This window comes from Nelumbo nucifera, chromosome 1, assembly GCF_055504915.1.
Source record: "Nelumbo nucifera cultivar China Antique chromosome 1, China Antique-T2T, whole genome shotgun sequence".
In the NCBI taxonomy this organism is placed as follows: Eukaryota; Viridiplantae; Streptophyta; class Magnoliopsida; order Proteales; family Nelumbonaceae; genus Nelumbo; species Nelumbo nucifera.
The window spans coordinates 33970639-33990289 of record NC_142649.1 but is presented as its reverse complement, the minus strand read 5'-3'; the positions used below and the strand labels follow the sequence as shown (position 1 = coordinate 33990289).

Here is a 19651-nt window from a genome sequence, read left to right as displayed (position 1 = left end):
AGTATCATGCTGACGGTACTATACAGAAACACAAAGCTCGATTGGTGGCAAAAGGGTACTCTCAGCAACAAGGTGTTGACTTTGAAGAAACCTTTTCTCCGGTTGCTTGCTTTGAAATGGTGAGAACCTTTCTACCCTTGGCTGCACAATTAAATTGGGTTGTGTACCAGTTTGATGTTAAATCCACCTTTTTGAATGGAGAACTAGATGAAGAGGTGTATGTTTCTCAACCTGAAGGATTTGTTAGTGGCAATAACAACAAAGTTTACAGGTTAAAGAAGGCTTTATATGGCCTAAAGCAAGCCCTGCGAGCTTGGTATAGCAAGATCGACTCCTACTTTTAGCAGAATGGATTTGAAAGTAATAAAAATGAGCCAAAACTTTATGTGAAGAAGCGAGGTAACTCTGAATTTTTGGTGTTGTGTCTTTATGTCGATGACATAATTTATATGGGGTCTTGTGAGTCTCTTGTTGAGGAATTTATGTCTTGCATGATGAAAAAATTCGAGATGTCAGATTTGGGTTTATTGCATTATTTTCTTGGTTTGGAGGTGAACCAAAGTGCAGATGGGATTTTTATTTCTCAAAGAAAATATGCTAATGATTTGTTGAAAATGTTCAATATGTTAAACTGTAAAACAACTCCAACTCCCATGAATGTGAATTGAGACACTCGTAGCTAATGATGGCACCATAATGGCGAGTGCAAAGTATTTTAGAAGTATGGTTGGCAATTTGAACTACTTGTCTCACACAAGGCCGGATATAGCATTCCCAGTCAGTGTTGTTTCTAGATTTATGTATAGCCCAACAATGCATCACCTCGGGGCAGCAAAGAGAATCCTTCGTTATGTTGCTGGAACTGTTGATTTTGGAATTTGGTACTCAAAAGTATCAGATTTCAAATTTTTGGGTTTTACAAACAGTGACTGGGTAGGTTGTTTGGATGATAGAAAAAGCACTTCCGGCTATGTTTTCTCCCTTAGTTCGGGTGCTATTTCATGGAGTTCAAAGAAGCAAGAGATCGTGGCCTTGTCATCATCAGAAGCGGAATATGTTGTTGCAAGGACATCAATTTGTCAAGCAGTTTGGCTAAGGAGATTGTTAGCTGATTTTTGCCAAGTTCAAGAAGGTGCAACTCAAGTGTTTTGTGACAACAAGGCAACAATCACTATGACAAAAAATTCAGCTTTCCACAATAGAACAAAGCACATTGACATCCGCTATCATTTCATCCGAAATCTGGTTGCTGAAGGAACAATAGCAATGAAGCATTGTGGGACCAATGAGCAAGTAGCTGATGTTCTTACCAAGTCACTGCCACTTGACAGGCACGTGTACTTCAAACTGCAGATGGGAGTAACAAGTTTTGAAGCAAGGGGGAGTGTTGAATAGTGCTTCAAACTTAGTGGGAATGTGGAATAGTGTTTCAAACATAGTGGGAATGTGGAATAGTGCTTCAAATTTAGTGGGTACTTAGTGGGTGATTTACTTCCTAATTGTTAGGCATTATTTTTTAGTTAGTGGACCATGTTTATTCACTTTCTAGTTTAATTGCTTATTTTTAACTAAGGTTAGTTTTGCTGTAAGTCTATTTATTTGGACCCCAGACGTTGCTTTTTTATATATGAACAGAATTGGTTGTGGCTTTGTTTTTTAGCATAAAAATTTCAATCCCCCAACATTACTAGGCCTAACCCCAAATAGTCCCACTTTCAATCTGGCAAAAACTTTCGGCACCTGAATAGTTTGGTGGTTTTCTTTACTTTTGAACCGTCCTATTACATTGGCCATTTTTATCCTCTTTCTGATTCATAGAGTTTGCATTGATCATTTCTAACTCCAAGGCTGTGTTCTCAAAGAGGAAACTACTACAGACTTACCCTGCATATCCACACAACTGCTAACAGCCCATACTGCCCTTGTTAACCTTTCCTGTAGATACCAAACCTGACCAAAATGGTTTCTTCCATATGTTTGTAAGATTTGAGTTTATTATGGTTGAATTGATACATGGGTCTGGATTAGTTGAATGTATCAGAAACACCTGTTATTTGCTATTAATTTTTCATAGGACAGTGATACTTTAATGTTGGATCATTTATATTACGAATATGGGTAACATGAATAGAACCAAAGGATAAGAAAAAATAAAGGAAAAAAGGATCTTTAAAAGACCATACCATTTATTATTCCTTGCTATCTTATTCACAAATTCCATCTTATTGATGATTTTGACCGTTTTTCCTATACATTCCTGTTTTCAGCTGAATTGAAGAAGAAGAATACCAAGGCAAAACCGCCATCCATTAAGACACTTTTTGGTACATTTTTCCTCTATCTTTTTCCTTGTACTTGCTTGAAATATCTCTTTATTTCTTTCTGAAATTTCTCTTAGATATGGTAGTATATAATTAATTAATTGGTAGATTTGGCTCTGCTGACATGCATTATTTGCATACTAGCTAGGAATATTACATAATATTCTGCTCTAAAATAGATTAATATATAAATATATTAAATTAGTAACGTTAATATATAAAATAGATTAATTAATTGGTAGATTTGGCTCTGCCGACATGCATCATTTGATGAATCTGCAATTTTCTTGATCTTTGTTTCAAGCAACCAAAAGAATTTATGATTGGGTAAGGATACTGATTAGTTAAGGATATCTGTGTACTGATTGCCTTAAGCAGCAAGAAGCAATATTGAATGGACGAAATGGAGGGAGGGGACCCCATTTCTTGACTGTTTGTTAACATGAAGCTCGGCTCAAATCAGCTCAAATCCAACTTGGACCTTCTCCCTACTGAAGCTCTCTCTCTCTCTCTCTCTCTCTCTCTCCAGATATGCTCAAGAATTTGAATTACCTGTTCATCCTCTTGATTCCCTTCTGAGTAACTGGGTTCTCAACCTCTATTTGCAATGAATTCATCTTCTTGTTGCCTTCAAGAAAGATACGAGATGCCTTAACTTTTAGCACAGCAAAAGATATTATCCTTCAGCCTCCAGGTGTATATAATTGATAAAGCATAACCATGGAACTACTGTGTCAGTCCTTGAATGACAACCTATTGCAAGTTTAGCATCACCTTCAATCAAAACCTTCCTCCAGCCTTAATATCTCACTAAAATGGGAGCTTCATCTTGGCTTAGGTTTCTCTTCTATATTTCTTTTTAAACAACTTTCTGATGTAGAGCATCCAGGCCATTCCAGAATCCCAGGGACCAAAAGGAAAGCCTGCCAAAAAATCCTAGGAAGACCTTCAAACATTCGCCTTGTGATTCAGAGGGATGTTGCTTGGGACATGCTGAATGTTTACTCTAATTTTATTGAAGCTCAAGAAAGGCGAAGGTAAGAATTCCTCTTATGTACTGAGGATATTATGGTCATTGCATCTCATTTTGTGGAAAAAGGTTTATGCATATGTGAAGGAAAATAAGATCCAAGTGAAAAATGTAGAAAGTATGTGGAGTTACTGAAATAGGAATTCTAGTTATGTTCATTCTTCGATTTATTCAGATTTGCATTGCATTGATGTATGAATTCTTTCTTTAAATTGGCATTTTACTTTGTTGTGTAAGAAAATGTGTTGTGGATCTAAGTCCGGTTGCTGCCTGTATGGATCCGGCTGCTGCCTTACATTTTAGGTCAAAGGCAATGCTTGGCTCCGAATCTAAGTCCACAAGCTCCAAGGCATGTTCTAGATGAAAGCCAATAATGGTAGGCCCATTGCCGTATATGTCCAAGAACTCTGCCCAAGAAGCCAAACCCTCTTTAGGATTCCTCCACAAGCAGCTCAACCTATCATCTTAAGCATTTGTGTCCAAAACAAGAGAATGAGAAACTGATCTCCCTCTTTAGTTTTTTTTTTTTTTTCAAAACTATAAAATCACTGCTTCTAGTGTTACCTGCACAATTGTCTGTGCATAAAGCTTCCCAGACAAAACAGCACCTTCCATTGAAGCCAAGTACTTCTGTTTTGTCTAGTCACCAGCCAGATAGAACCCTTCTATAGGAGATCTCTGTATGGGGCGGCATGGTTCACAATTAGGAACTGTTTTATAAACCGACCTGAATAAAAACATGCAAAAAATCTTTTTTAGGATTTTTCTATATTGATCAAACAAATAACAAACTTGTATTTTGAACTGATGTAATATATGTCTAAGCTGTATCCAAATGCACTACTAATGTGGGCTCTTTAGGCAATCTATGGCTTTCAGAGATGGGTGGTTCATATGGGGAAAGTGGCAACACCATTATCTATGTTTTCTTTTGTATAGCTGAGATTACAGACTTGTTTAAACTGATGTTTTTTATGTGTGAATTGCCTTATTTCATCTCACTCTACGGGTGTTAGATTTGAGGGAGAAAGGACATTAGAGGGTCAAGAATACATTTTTTTTTTATGAATGGTCAAGAATGAATTTTCTCATCTCTTTGGTTCTTGAAATGCGTCTTGGCCAATTTGCTAGCAAGAGTAGGATTAACAAGGATGCACTGATGTCCTAATGTAATCTATGTTTGTCGTCATACTGTTTTGTTAACAGAGTTGCCTTTAAAACTTTAGATTGATGCAAGGTCGCATCTTGTATCTTGTTACACATTTGGATTGCTGATCATAATAATAGCAAGAAAAGGTTAAGGGGTTTCAACTGGAACAATTATTCCACCATCCTTTTTACTCGATTAACTTTTTTCTTTAATTTTTGATGGATTACTTTTACTTGATTAACTTCTGCTTTTGTCTGATGGTATTTGTACTTCAGTCATGGAACAGATATAGATCTCTTCATATTGCCTCAAGCCAGATAGATGATAGTCTTTCGAGCTTCCAGCTCTTCCTCTGTAGTTTAGCTGCTGGTACATGTGCTAAAGCTGTCTGCCACCCACTCGATGTGGTCAAGAAGAGGTTCCAGGTAAAATCTCTATTATTTTAATATTTACAGTCAGAGAATCTGGTGTCACACAGCAAAGTGGGACGGATAGAGTAAATAAGATCTAGACTGATTCATTTCCACAAATTGAGTGTTTGAAAAGCTAAGACCTAGTTTATAGAAGAGTTTTAATATAAAACATGGATGATCATATATACAGTTATTGGATTCAACTTGGTTTGATGAGTTCAATGGAGCAGAATTCTTTTAATGGCTTACTAAAACTTTTGAAGGAATTTACTTTTTTACAAGCATTGGAGGTACATATTCTGAAACTAACATGGCTGTTCTATACATGTGAAGGAATAACTCATCATATTTAATATTTATTTTATTTTCCAGGTGGATATTCCAGGGTCATTAATGGCTTCACTGAATACAAGCATATTGACAAAGCGTTTAATTTGCTTCATGCATCCATGGCTATTTGATAGCTGCACTGAATACAAACATCCATGCATCCATGTGCCAAAAAAAACAGACCTCTATTTCTCTTTGATAGCTGCATGCATCCATGAAACTTGTGATTTGTGTGTTACAGTACAACTTCATTCCATAGATCATATATATAACCTTCAGTGAGTAGAAGCTGTTGTTGAAGGTCAAAGGGTGATTGGCGCTAGCTGTTGCAGTGCTTTATTACCATGCTGTTCTGTTGTTTCAAAGTTAAAAGGATACATTTCTTGGTTTGGGGTGCTTTTTTTTAGCATTTCTCTAGGTTTTGAAGATACCCATCTCAACTCTCAAATGGGCTCCATGACCTTTTCCATTGGGTGGAATGGATATACCCCACAAACTCTACTAAATCCTTTTCTCTTTAGTTGAAAGACGAATCCTGACCGGGCCCATTTAAGCCAACACTCGTGTTCTGTGACCCATTATCATTACCATGGCCATACATGAATCACACTTACTCCTATTGTTTTGGGTTTTCCAGATTGTCGAGATGAGAGTCCAGATTGTGCTGGATGTGAGAGCAAGATCAAGAAGGCTTTTCAAAAACTACAAGGTATACATACATATATATATATATATATACAGAGATGCCCTCCTTTAAACATAAAGAGAGTATCTCTAAATTTGATGGCATGGTTATGATGAATCAGGAGTGGATGAAATTGACATAGACATGAAGATGCATAAGGTGACTGTAACTGGGTGGGCAGAGCAGAGGAAGGTGCTCAAGGCAGTGAGGAAAGACTGGGAGGAGGGCAGAGATGTGGCCCTACCCTTACAACCCGGAGTACCATGACTACACCCATCACTACTACTACTTCAATCAACACCATTTGCAAAGCCATCCATACACATACTATGCCACCACCCATGCTTGTATTTTTGTAAAGAAGTTTTTGGGAGAAGTCGAAGAAGTTTTTGTAAAGTCTTTTGAATGGAGCTTGATATTTTTAAGAATAAATGGTTGAAACTTGAATTTTTGAGAATGAATGAATGAATTAATGGAATTTTATTTTTGTTTTTTTGTATTTCATTTCAATTTGGATGATTGAATATAAAATAGGTTATTTGAAGAAAATTAAAATCTTATTTAGTAATTAAAAACAATTATAGGTTACTTTGAACGAATTTCAAGTTATTTGGGCAGGTGTGAAAATAAATATATAATAGTTTTAGCGGCAGTCAGTGCATCTCTATAGCTACAGTCATAACTAGCAACAGTTTTGAAGCGTTACCAATAGTCAGGAAAACTGCCGCTAGAACTTTTAGCGACAATTGTTTTAGTGGCAGTTTACCGACTACCGGTAAAACCTTTAGCGGCAGTTTACTCCCGCTAAAAGTCTATTTTCTTGTAGTGATAAGTCTTTCTTACCCTTCTGTTTGGTGGCTGGAAACACAGTATCAATCCCATGTTCTTTTTTCTGATCTAGTGCAAATAAGGTACGAAGATGAGTTTCCTCCCATAACAACTCTCCAAGGATTGCATCTAGTTCAAGCACTGGTTCTCTACTGAAAATGTTGGAGTGTAGAGTTTCATAGTCAGGCCTAAGGTAAATCAAAAAGTGCATAGTCTTTCTCTTAGTGAGATGCTTTTTCATAGTCTTCACACAACAATCTGTAGAAAGATCCCCAAAGTGAGCTAGTTCGTATTCAGTCCAAAGATTCACAAAGCCTGCATAGTATTCCTACATCCGCTTCTCCTCTTGAACATAGGAGAAGATATCAATTTCGATATGATATTGCCTAGACATATTTGATTGTTGATATACCTTTTCTAGGTATTCGAACATGTCATGAACAGATTTGAGACCTCTCATCGAAATACTGGCATCCATTGAAATAGACCCAAGTATCCATGAGGTAACCTGAGCATTTTCGATTCTCCACTGTTTCAACCCTTTGACATCACTGGTGTCAGGCATGGAAGTGGAACCATTAATGTAACCCCACATGCGTTTCCCTTCAATAAAGTACTAAAAATGAAATTTCCAGAGAGCATAGTTGCTCCCATCAAACTTGACAAAAATAAATTCATTCTTTTCCAAAGCCATAATGAAAAGGAAACAAGTAAAGACTGATCTAATCAAGCAATAAAGAAGTAATCAAGCTGTGAGAATCAAACAAACTGATAATAGAAGCCTCTTACAGTCACAAGAAATTGTCCAAGTTCCAACAAAAGGAGAAAACTTGAAACACAATCTAGACAAGGAAAGTCTAGGTGCAGCCACCTAGAAGAGATGTATAGATCTCTTTCAAAACTTCTCAGATCTTGATGAAAGTTTCAGAATATGATGAGAGAGCCTAGGCGACACTTCCTTTCAATTCTTATTGCAAACTGATGTCGTACGAGAGAGATCTAATGAAATCTCTCTCCTTGGATGTGCAAAACACAATGAACAGATCTCTGGATAGATCGAAACAATCCAGATTCAATCAGCAGTGACTAAAGTTGTCACACTGATCAAAAAAGAGGAGAAAAGGATCAGAGAGCAGCTTGCTCTAATACCATGTCAGCTCGTGAGAAAGTGAAAGAGCAATGGAAGAGACAAAGGTTCAGATCTGTTAGGATTGATCAATCTGATTGAACCAACCTAGAAAAGATATATTTATATTAATCTTATGTAAATGGACAATATTTTCCTTACAAAGAGAATAAAGGAACTATACACTAAAGTACACACCTATTACAATATAAGAAAGAAAAATAAAGTACAGTAGAATTACAAAACTACCCTTCAGTAGTTCTTCTACACATACCATATGCAGAATTTGAATGTAAGGTTTGCATGGCTTTGTGCAGCTTCATGGATTGTGTCATCCATGGTCAGGGTCTTTACAGGCCTTCCCGTTATCTATAGTTATTGATTAACTCATTGCACCTGTGTGAATCTTCATAGATTTTTCTATGCCACACTTGTGATGGTATAATCCTTAATTATTGGTAATTAAAGCATATAATAAGTAGTTATTTTTTTATGAATAACAACACTGTACTTTATTAATTATAGTTGAAAAGTGAATAATAAGTGACAACTTTTGACACCCAAGTATTCTTTTCTGCTAGGATTTTTTCCCTCCATTATGCAAGTTAGGTGTTTACATTTCAACAATCTAGTCTCATAAATTTGGTTTCAGTTCACATGCTTCACTTCTAAGTTCTAATGCCTGAACAGGTTCTGAACCACATGCTGCAGTTGTAGATAATCCAGCAATTCATATTTACAAAATGGTAGGTACTCTTAATAAGTTCAGAGTACATATTTCTCTTTCAATGAAATGATACAGAATTCTCTTTTCTTCTCCAGCCACAATGGCCAACAAGCGCTAAGGGTCTACCAAGGATACTCTACCCATTGATGCTTTTGCATCAATCCTCCTATCATATGTTGATTGAAAATGTGTTCAGTCTCTATGGACAGCAGGGGAAAATTGTTTTACACTTATTTATTTGTTCTAGATTCATTTCAGTAACTAGACAGCAGTGGGTCCTCCCCAATGATCGTTCATTACTCACTGTAAGTGCTGCTTATACTGATGTCCGGGAGCAGACTAAGATCAATTACCACACTGATCGTTCATATCTAATATCATCAGCTACTTGGTATCCTCCAGTTTAAGTGTTCAACTTGCTTCTATTACTCTCTGTTTTACCTATTAGAGGAGTTAGCTTTTAATTTTAGGCTGTTACTTTTGTTCCCTTGATTACAGGATTAGAATTCCATATACTTTTCAGTGGGGTGCACCCATTTTTCGAGCAAGCCATGTCTTTGGCATGATGGGGCCAGCTTTTGTTTCATCATCTGAGGTAAGCTCTGTTTTCATTCCAGGGGCTTATTCTCAATACTCAATTATCATTTTTAGCTAATTTTAGATTAAGAATATATGTTGTGTAAAAAACTTTTATACTCACCTCATAATCTCAAATGCAGTCAACTGGAACATATTTTGCAGCTGCACGGCTTGCGGGTGCTACTCCTCCTCCTGCACACGTACTTAGTCGAAGCACTGGCCTGCAGGTTTGTTGTTGGATAAAGAGATTATTTGATTTGTTTTAGTTTTCCTCTTTGAATATTTATTTTCTTTTTATTTGTTCCCACAAGTGAGGGATTGTTGTTATGTGTCATATCTGAGAAGGAATTCACAATTCAAGTGTCTGTGTTAGAGTATCTCAATAGTTATGATAGACTCGTAACTAGGATCGTTATCTCTGATAGCTATCCTAGATAATTGATCACCTTATCTCATTATCATGTAGCTTATCCTCTGATAATTTCCTAGATAAACTCTAACTCTGAAATTGTTATCTTTTGTACATAGTTATCCTCTTGTAACCAGTTCTCTATTTAAATGACTCAAGAGACCAGTCAATTCCGGATTGAGTTATTCCCTTCTCATTGTTCTAGTATTTCTCTTATATGGTATCAGAGCCATTTGACAAACGTCATGGCTTCGGAGACAAGCACCACTGCTCATGCCATTCAGAGACAAATGCAACCTGGATCGATAGATGGTCGAACTATTATGGTAGTCTCCCTTTCCAGTTTTATGAATGTAGTTTCAGTAAAATTGGACCGTAATAACTTCTTGCTTTAGATCTCTCAAACTACACCAGCTCTCAGAGGGCATCGTTTATATGGCTATGTGGATGGATCTTTCCCTTGTCCTCCACTCTTCTTGGAAGATGGAAGTAGCCAAGGATCCAGCCGCAGCAACCCAGATCATGCAGCATGGATCGAATAAGACCAATTGATCATAAGCTGGTTATTATCTTCATTAACAGAGCCAGCTTTGGCTCAAGTAGTTGGCTCTAAGACAACCAAAGAGGTATGGGATCGACTCCATGTTCTTTTTTCTTCTACCAGTCAGACTCGAATCCATGATTTGAAATTAGAGTTAGCTTACCTGAAGAAGGGTACTCTCACTATCACTGATTATGTTCAGAAAATTAAAAGTTTATCTGATGCATTAGCTGGCTCTAGACACTTTCTCACTAATGTTGATCAAATTCATTATCTTCTTGGTGGTTTACCCAGTGAATATGATACCTTTGTGCTCTCTGCGACTACTAGACTAGATAGCCTTTCCTTATCTGAAATTCAAAGTCTGTTACTTACTTTTGAAAAGCGCTTAGAGCGTCACTCTTCACAATTTGTACTGGACTCTCCCTCTGCTAATTTGGCCAATAAGAAGAAAAACTTCAATCGCAATCAATCCTCTTCTTATAAGCCTCGACAATTTAATAATGATGGTGGTTCTGATAATTTCAAGAAAACTTCCTATAATAACAATAATCGCAACAAATCCAATTCCAAGAACGCCACAGTAGTTTGCCAACTCTATGGGTATCTTGGCCATACAACAACTACTTGCCACCGTTATCTAGAACTCATTGCCAATAAGAATACCAAGCAAACTCATACAGCCTCATCTTCACGTTCAGCTCACAATGATAATTGGTATCCTGATTCGGGAGTAACTAATCATATGACTTCAAATCTTGGGAATCTCTCTTCACGATGAGTATCATGGAACAGATCATATCCTAGTCGGCAATGGTACGGGTCTAGACATATCTCATATTGGCTCTTCTGTTTTGAATACTGATTCTGGGTCCATTGTCTTAAATAATATTCTCAGAGTTCCTAATATATCTAAGAACTTACTCTTTGTCAGCCAGTTTTGTAAGGATAATAATGCAACTTTTATTTTTGACGCTACTGGCTTCTCTGTTAAGGACAAAGCGACTGGGAAAATTCTCCTCCAAGGGCCGATTAAGGGAGGGCTCTATCAACTGAAGACAAATTGCACAACTAAAGCTCCATCAGCATTCATTGGTGAGAAAGTATCAGTTTCCATATGGCATTAGTGGCTAAGACATCCCAGCAAGCGAGTAGCTGCCCACATCTTATCTTCATTTTAGCTTCCAATTTCAAATAAGGACATCTCTTTTTGTCAATCCTGTCCACTGGGCGAGTCATACCTTGTCATTTTCTAATAGTACTTTTGCTGCGAAGTATCCATTAGAACTTTTATTTTCTGATGTTTGGGGACCAGCCCGTATCTCTACAAGACATGGTTTTCGCTATTATTTGATTTTTGTTTATGCTTACAACAAGTATATATGGATTTTTCCTATGGCCTCTAAAACTCAAGTTGTCTCTATTTTTGTTGTTTTTAAGAAGAATGTGGAGAATTTATTGAACACTTCTATCAAACTCTGCAAACAGATGGAGGTACAGAATACAAACCACTTCTCCCTATTCTCTCCAATTCGGGCATCACTCATCGTCTCTCATGTCCTCATGTTCATGAACAAAATGGGGCTATAGAACGACGCCACCACCATATTGTTGAAATGGGTCTCACCCTCTTGGCTATGACTTCAATGCCAAACATTACTGGTATAATGCCTTTGAGACTGTAGTTTTTTTAATTGATCGACTCTCTTCTCCAATACTAGACATGAACTCTCCTTTAGAGTGTCTCTTTGGCACTAAACCTAATTACACTATGTTGCGCACTTTCGGATGTGCTTGCTATCCGCATCTCAGACCCTATAACCGCTTTAAGTTGGACTATCGCTCCAAATGGTGTTTGTTTCTGGGTTACAGTTTACATCACAAAGGGTACAAATGCTTGGACTTAACATTTGGTCGTCTATATATTTCCCGTAATGTAGGTTTTGATGACCTTCCCATGTACTTCTAGCAGCACACCTCCACTTCCCAACTCGGCTACCAACACTGTGGTTGGCCCTCCTACCATTACATATCCGTGCCCTTCTCTTAAACCCATTCCTGTACCCACCGGCATCACCGCCCCTAGCCCACCTATTATATCCACTAATGTTAGTTCTACCGAATTGATCCCATCATCATCAACCTCCTCAAATACACCCTCTTGTTCCACTGCAACCCCACTTAATGCTCATCCCATGATGACACGGAGCAAGAGTGGTGTTCGCAAACCAAACCCTAGGTATGCTTTGGAAGCCTCTGTTGACCCCAATCTTGAACCCTCTTGCTACACTATTGCCAAGAAAGATCCCCATTGGGTACTCGCCATGGAGGATGAGTACAAAGCTCTATTACACAATGATACTTGGGATCTTATACCTCCACCTCCTCATAAGAACATTGTAGGAAATCGATGGGTTTATAAGATTAAGAGACGTCCGGATGGGTCCATTGAAAGGTACAAGGCGCGATTGGTGGCTCAAGGGTTTACCCAACAAGCCAGTATTGACTTTGCTGAGACCTTTAGTCTGGTTATTAAACCAACCACTATTCGGTTAATAATATCTCTCACAGTTTACTCAACAGCACGGACACATTTTGTATGTCGTCTTAAACGTTCACTTTATGGTTTGAAACAAGCCCCACGGGCCTGGTTTACTCGATTAAGGGATCATTTGGTTCACCTTGGTTTTCTGGAGTCCCAAGCAGATAGTTCCCTATTCATGTGGCGGACTGGCACTGATGTCATATTTCTTCTTGTATATGTGAATGACTTATTGATCACTGGATCTTCTAATTCTGCCCTTACTCAACTCATCTCTTAGCTCTCTACCACTTTTGCTCTTCGAGATCTTGGGGAAGCTCATTACTTCTTGTGTTTGGAACTGCATTGCAGTTCAGATAGGGTGCACCTATCCCAACATAAATATATTCATGATCTTCTCATCAAGACCAAGATGCATGAGGCTAAACCAATTCATACACCTATGGCGGCATCTATCAGACTTGATGTCACTCATGGTTCTCCTCTTCTAGATGCCACCGAATATGACAGTGTGGTAAGGGCACTACAAAATATTACCCTTACTCGGCCAGACATCAGCTTCTCGGTTAACAAAGTTTGTCAGTTTATGAAAGAGCCCACTGATGTTCATTAGAGTACAGTCAAGAGGATCCTCTGTTATCTTAAGTCCACAATTGATCATGTCATTACTTTTCGTTCTTCTCTAGAATTGGCTCTCAAAGCCTTTTCTGATGTTGATTGGGCTAGTTGCCTTGTTGATCGTCGCTCCCAAGGGGGTTTCTATGTTAACTGGGTCGTAATCTGATTTCATGTAGCTCCCGTAAACAGTCAACGGTTTCTCGCTCCAACACAGAATCAGAATACCGTAGTCTTGCATCCACTTTCACTGCAATTCTTTGGCTCTAGATGTTACTAACGGAGCTTGGATTGAAGCTCCCTCGCCCACTTGTCATCTGGTGCAATAATTTGAGTGCCAAGTTTCTCTCCTCCAATCCTGTCCACCATTCTCGCACCAAGCACATAGAATTGGATGTTCACTTTATACGGGAAAAAGTTGCAGCCGGCCTTATACTGATCAATCACATTCCCAACCATGATCAGATTGCAGACATTCTTACCAAACCTCTGCCATCAACAAGGTTTCATGACCTTACAACCAAGCTTACCGTCTCCAAGAGACCGCTAAGCTTGCGGGGGGATGTTAGAGTATCTCAATAGTTATGATAGACTCGTAACTAGGATCGTTATCTCTTCTAGCTATCCTAGATAACTGATCACCTTATCTCATTATCATGTAGTTTATCCTCTGATAATTTCTTAGATAAACTCTAACTCTATAATTGTTATCTTCTATACATAGTTATCCTCTTGTAACCAGTTTTCTATTTAAATGACTCAAGAGACCAGTCAATTCCGGACTGAGTTATTCCCTTCTCATTGTTCTAGTATTGCTCTTATAGTCTGACAAACTTCAAAGTTTGTCTTTAATGAGACCTATAGTAATTTTTGAACTGGCCTTTCCATTCTTTTTATAGGTGTACACTGTATGGATTTAAAATTGTTTAAACAGAACTAATGGCTGGAGCACACCCATCTGTAAAGGACTGTTGGTAGGCATTCAGTATGCATGTATTCACAAGGAAATTATTTAAGGATGGCATGTCCTGGGTCTGATGAAGACTTGACTGATAGTCTAGATACTAGCATTTTGGATAACAGAGATAATATTTTCTTATGAGATCAAATGAAGAACGTTTTAGAAACATGATATTTATTTGATGAGTTAATTCTTATCTGAAAATGGAAGAGAAACCCCATGTGTATTCATGAATCATACACCCAAACCTTCATGTTTCTTAGTAATCAAATAATAATGTATGCACTAATTTTAGAAGGTTTTGTTCAGATAAATAGAGAATAGCATGCTTCTCCTTACACAAGCCTTGTTTCTTTGTGACTGCAGGGTATTGGCATGCTGCTTGATGGGATATTTGGAGCTGCTGTTGGTACTACTGCATCTGTGTAAGGACATACATGAGCCTATAATTAGTATATCTAGTCTGCTTTATGTGACTGCTCAAGCTTAACTAATCTTCTCTAGCAAATAGTAATTCGGAACTGCTAAAAGTGAAGACAGTGAAAAATGTTTTTTAGACGACTAGAAGCACATTGAGATTGTATTATTACATTGTAACTGTTGCAACCAAGCATAAATGAATTTAGTTTTTTTCCCTAGTTTATAGGCATGTGAGTGAATATTTTTCTTTCATTTTCTAAGAGAAAGATAACTAATTACTAGTGTCCTTCCTAGCTCTCTACAATTAACCATTTAAAAGGGATAAAGAAAGCAATATTCTTAAATTTTTTTGCCTTCTCTGAGTGGAATCCTCAACAGATAATGTAAAGTTTAAATCATCGACTTCCACTGATAGAATTCATTTCCCTTGCAGTGAAAATGTTGGCCTTCTTTGACTGACCCATGTGGGAAGCTGAAGAGTGGTGCAGATATCAACTGCTTTCATGATCTTCTTCTCTATATTTGGTTTGTTCTGACTTCCAAGAAATTAGAATAGTTAGATATTTTCGAATCTTTTGATTAAAGTAAACTTCATTTTTCTTTATCAGGGAAATTTGGAGCTTTCTTTGCATCGATACCTTTCCCAATATTTGCTGTCATATATTGTGTTCTATTTGGACTAATTGGTGAGTTTACAGCCCAAAAATCAGACGATTTGTATGTTAAGCAGCAATACTACCATTTAAGAAAATAATAACATATAATTGAAAAAAAAAATCTTTTTGGTATTCCATAGATGAAGAATAATCACTTCCATCAATATCATAGTTTTGATCCTCGTTCTATTATATGAACTTGTATTTTTTTTCTCTTGCAGCTGCTGTTGAGATATCCTTTATTCAGTTTACAAACAATAATTCAATGAGAAACCTCTACATATTGGGTCTCTCTCTGTTCCTGGGAATTTCCATTCCTCAGTATTTTATTGAATACTCTTCTTCGGCAGGCCATGGACCAGTTAAAACAAGTGGTGGATGGGTGAGTAATATAATCATCAGATGTTTGTTCCATAGCCAGATTTGCATCATTTTGAAACACTGCGATGCTCCAAGGCGCCACCCTGATTTTCATCAGGGAAAAGGTGCAATTTTTTAGATTGCAACAATCAAAAGGGCATTTATTTAAATTGGAATTTGAAGTGCTTTTTTTTTTAATTCCAATCCTCATTAACACACATAAATTGGCATTGCTAGACCTTTAGCATCTGTATAAATTGGGTATCTGAAAGTAATCCATCTGATCTTGTTCCCTTTGGGTACATGCTTGCAGTTCAATGACATATGGAATTCAATATTCACGTCAGCTCCAACCGTGGCCATGTTAGTTGGAACGCTGCTTGATAACACGCTAGATGCCATGCTGGCCTATAAAATTTTTGTTCAGTATTTATATCAAACTTGAATGTTACAGATGTTTAGCATACAGAACTTTAAGAGTAACTAATTGTTAATTGTTCCTAGCAACTTCTTTATTTCCTTTTCCTCTCTAGAAAATGTGTTCAATTAATGAGTATGATATATTTCGATTATCTTCAGATCCTATCTCATTTTCTGGATATTTTCTTGCAGCATTTGAAGTCCTATCAGGCATCCATCAACTGGAGTTTCATAACTGTTGACTTGGCTTGCAGTACCATAGAGAGAAAAGCTCTTCTCGACCTGAAAAAAGGGTCTCAAAGATCTTTCAAATTAGCTCTCCTCTTGGAATTCAAACAACATAAATGTATTTGTGAAGGTAACAGACAGGGGGGATGAGGCTTGATTTGAAAAACTCCCAAAATGGCATTTTGTGAAGAAAACATTTTTTGTACAAACCAAGAATTTATCAAATTGAAATTAAGATGTATTTGTGATTCAAATATTTTGAATGAAGAATGGGTTTTTAAAATTTATTTGTAATTAATTTTTTTATTTGTGTATTTCATTTCAATTTAAGTGAATATAGAGAAAACAGGTTACTTGAAGCAAATTAGAAAGAAAAATTAAACAAAAAAAAATTGATGGAGGGAGATTTGACCCGACCCCTTGGCCATGCGACACGTGGAAGCAATCGAGAGTGACCTGGCAAAAGCGCCAGCTCGGCACGGCAGCGGGCCCACAACCCGAGCTCTGAGCTAAAGAGTCCCGAGCTCCCCCAAAAAAGGAACCCACAACCCGAGCTCTCCCTTCGAGGTCCTGAGCCTTACAAGGAGCACAAAAGGCAAAAAACCCGAACTGCCCACCCAGGGGCAGTTCAGGCCATACTTCTATCCGAATTCAAGACTACCTCGCACACACTTCGGCTCCAAGTCGCTTGACTGAACAACCGTACCTGACGCCCAGGAAGCCCGTATACGGAGGCGGCTGATGAGAATAAAATTTGTCATATGTTTATCCCTCAATATTTAGTATTTTGCACTTAATTGGTACCTAATTGGACTCATTACTCTTGTATTTCGATTCAGGGCAAGCAGATAGGCGATTGGAAGAAAACAAGGTTAATCGGATGTTTTGCATAGTTTTGGCACCGATCAGTGATATGGACATAACTCTCAATTCCGGACTCCGATTTGGACATTTCAAGAAGCACCGGAAAGATAAGGAAAAGATCCACAACTTTTATGTTTTGGGTTTTGGCAGAATCGATCCGCATTGAAGACGAATTTGGGCCCAAAGTCGGAGCAATTTCGCAGCAAGGCCCATTTCACAAGCTGAAGCCCATTTCGCAGAAGAGTCTTGAAGCAAGTCCGAATTGTTAAAGAAGCCCAGTTCGAATTCAAGACCCAAGAGTCCCATTAGAATAGAAGATTGAATGTAATCTCAATAAAAGAGTTTTATCAGATTTAAATTCTCAAATTATAATCCTAGAAAGATAAGAGATAAGAGTTAGGTAGGATAAGTTCAATTTAGACTAGGACTTTCCAGTTTGAGGATAATCTCCTTAAGGGAGTTGTAGAGCAGCCCTCTCCCCAAATCTATATAAACGGGGGCAGACCAGCACCCAAGGCATCAATTCCTCCAAGAGAGCTTCAGTCTTCAGAGAGGGAAATTAGCAACCAAGGAGGAAGAAGCAAGAGTTCGCCCCCCTTTCTCATCTAGAAGTTGCATTTTCATCATGAAGTGTCTGTAAGTTCTTATTTCTGGTTGAAGGGTTAGGGAAGCCTTGATTCTGTAACATTGTGAGATCTAATTGATTTTTATTTCAGTTCATTATTTATGGGTATTCATATGTTTTCTGCTAATTAACTGTGAGGATTATTTTTGTTGATTAAGCAAGAAGGGCCCCTTGCTCATTCAATGGAAATAATCTATGGCCGATTGAACCTCCAGTTTCGTATATGATTGATAGGTTCGATCATGGTGGCAACTAACATAAATTGATTGCAAAAAAGTTTTCGATCTATGTTAGGAAAATTTATGATCTGGTTTAAACGATCCGAGCTTGTGAGATCGCTGACCAGAATTGGGTCTCTCCCCTCTTAATGCTATTAATAGGTTAAATCCTAAGAGCTTGTTTAGGACTGCCTATTAATAAGGGAAGCAATCAAAGAGCTTGTTTTGGTTGTCGAATAATAAGAGTAGCGGCTGGCTGTTTGAGCTTGTTAATAGCTATAACCAATTTATTCATAAACATATGAATCTATCTTTGCATCAAGGATCAATGCTATGAATCAAAGCTGAACTTATCCCTTCAATCGGAAGTTTTCTCCCATCGATTTAATCTTTTGTTTTCTGTTATTTTCTGCTATTTACTCGCTTTCCTTAGCTTTACAAATCCCCCTTAATCCATCTACTTGGAAATAAATCCACCCAATCCCTGTGGAGAACGACCTTGCTCATCACTATCTGCAAATTATTAACCCAGAGCAAGACTGTTTATCTTTGGTTGGGTTCGGCACCCACCAGCGGCACACCTGACTGATTAGGGGTCCAACACATGATAGCCGCCCTCCAACGGCCACCTGCCACCACTATCTCAAACGTGGCAGAGACGGCCCTGACAAGGAACAGTGGAGGTTATGACACCCGAACTGGCAATTGGCAACTAGCAGTGGAGGTTATGACACCCGATCTGGCAGAGAAAATGACACCCGATCTGGAGAGGAAATGACACCCGATCTGGCGGAGGTAATGATACCCGAACTGGCAGAGGTATGGAAGTAAGTGTACAAGGTGATTATAAAAGGCCCCCATCTCTCAAAGAAGGAGGTATGTGATTCTTGTGCTTTTTGGTCTTAAAGTTCCTCATTTCCCTTGCCTCCTCAAGAGCACTAACTTGAGCTTCGGAGTGTTCCAACCGGGTTCCTCCCCGGAAGTCTCAATTTTCTTCCTTGTTTCAAGCACCTTCAATCTCGTCAGAGGCGAGGTAACCGGCAGCCAGGACCGACCGGATTGCACATCATCATTTGGCGCCGTCTGTGGGAACCTTTCAAAAAGCCTCCCTTATCCTTTAACTCTCTCTCTCAAAGAAACCTTAGCTTCCATGGCTTCCTCCAGCAGCAACAGGCACAACGCCGACTTGAATGTTGTAGGGGAACACCCTCAGCCCACCACTATATGCATCGGACAATTCACCGTCCCCCTCTCGATGGATGGAATCCCTAGCCTCAATGCACCAAGCATGGTGGCACCTGTGAATGTTCCCCTTCCCCTCCCTATCGAGACAACTTTCACTGAACCTACTGTTGTCCCTCTAGCGACTAGCCAAAATCAATTCAATGACTTGATGCAGTGCATACGGGCAATGCAAGCCTAAATGCTGCAATTCCAGCAACATCAGCTCCATCAGCAGCAAGTACTCCACCACATTTCTCAGTATCACTATCAACAGCAATTCCCCCAACTTTCTCTGAACCAACCACAACTTCCACCTCGGCACCCTGCTCCGTAGCTGGCCAAGCCCTCCCCTCAGGGCGGGCGCCTTCACCGAGGAGGA

The 19651-nt window shown here is 38.5% G+C and overlaps 1 long non-coding RNA gene and 2 pseudogenes across 2 annotated transcripts; all 3 read left to right on the top strand.

The window, feature by feature from the left end:
- The first annotated feature begins 696 nt into the window (after nt 1-696).
- Nucleotides 697-1395, top strand: LOC148803107 (secreted RxLR effector protein 161 pseudogene; annotated as a pseudogene).
- Nucleotides 1396-2114: 719 nt separating this feature from the next.
- Nucleotides 2115-6380, top strand: LOC148803106 (uncharacterized; annotated as a pseudogene). The gene is made up of 6 exons (XR_016079859.1): nt 2115-2118; nt 2268-2324; nt 3202-3358; nt 4886-4926; nt 5882-5953; nt 6051-6380. The product of XR_016079859.1 is annotated as an uncharacterized LOC148803106 (transcript).
- A 2737-nt stretch (nt 6381-9117) lies between these two features.
- LOC148803105 (uncharacterized) lies at nt 9118-15203 on the top strand. Its single transcript, XR_016080049.1, has 4 exons — nt 9118-9205; nt 9330-9416; nt 14624-14682; nt 15111-15203. It is a non-coding gene; the product is annotated as an uncharacterized LOC148803105 (long non-coding RNA).
- The last annotated feature ends 4448 nt before the right edge of the window (nt 15204-19651 follow it).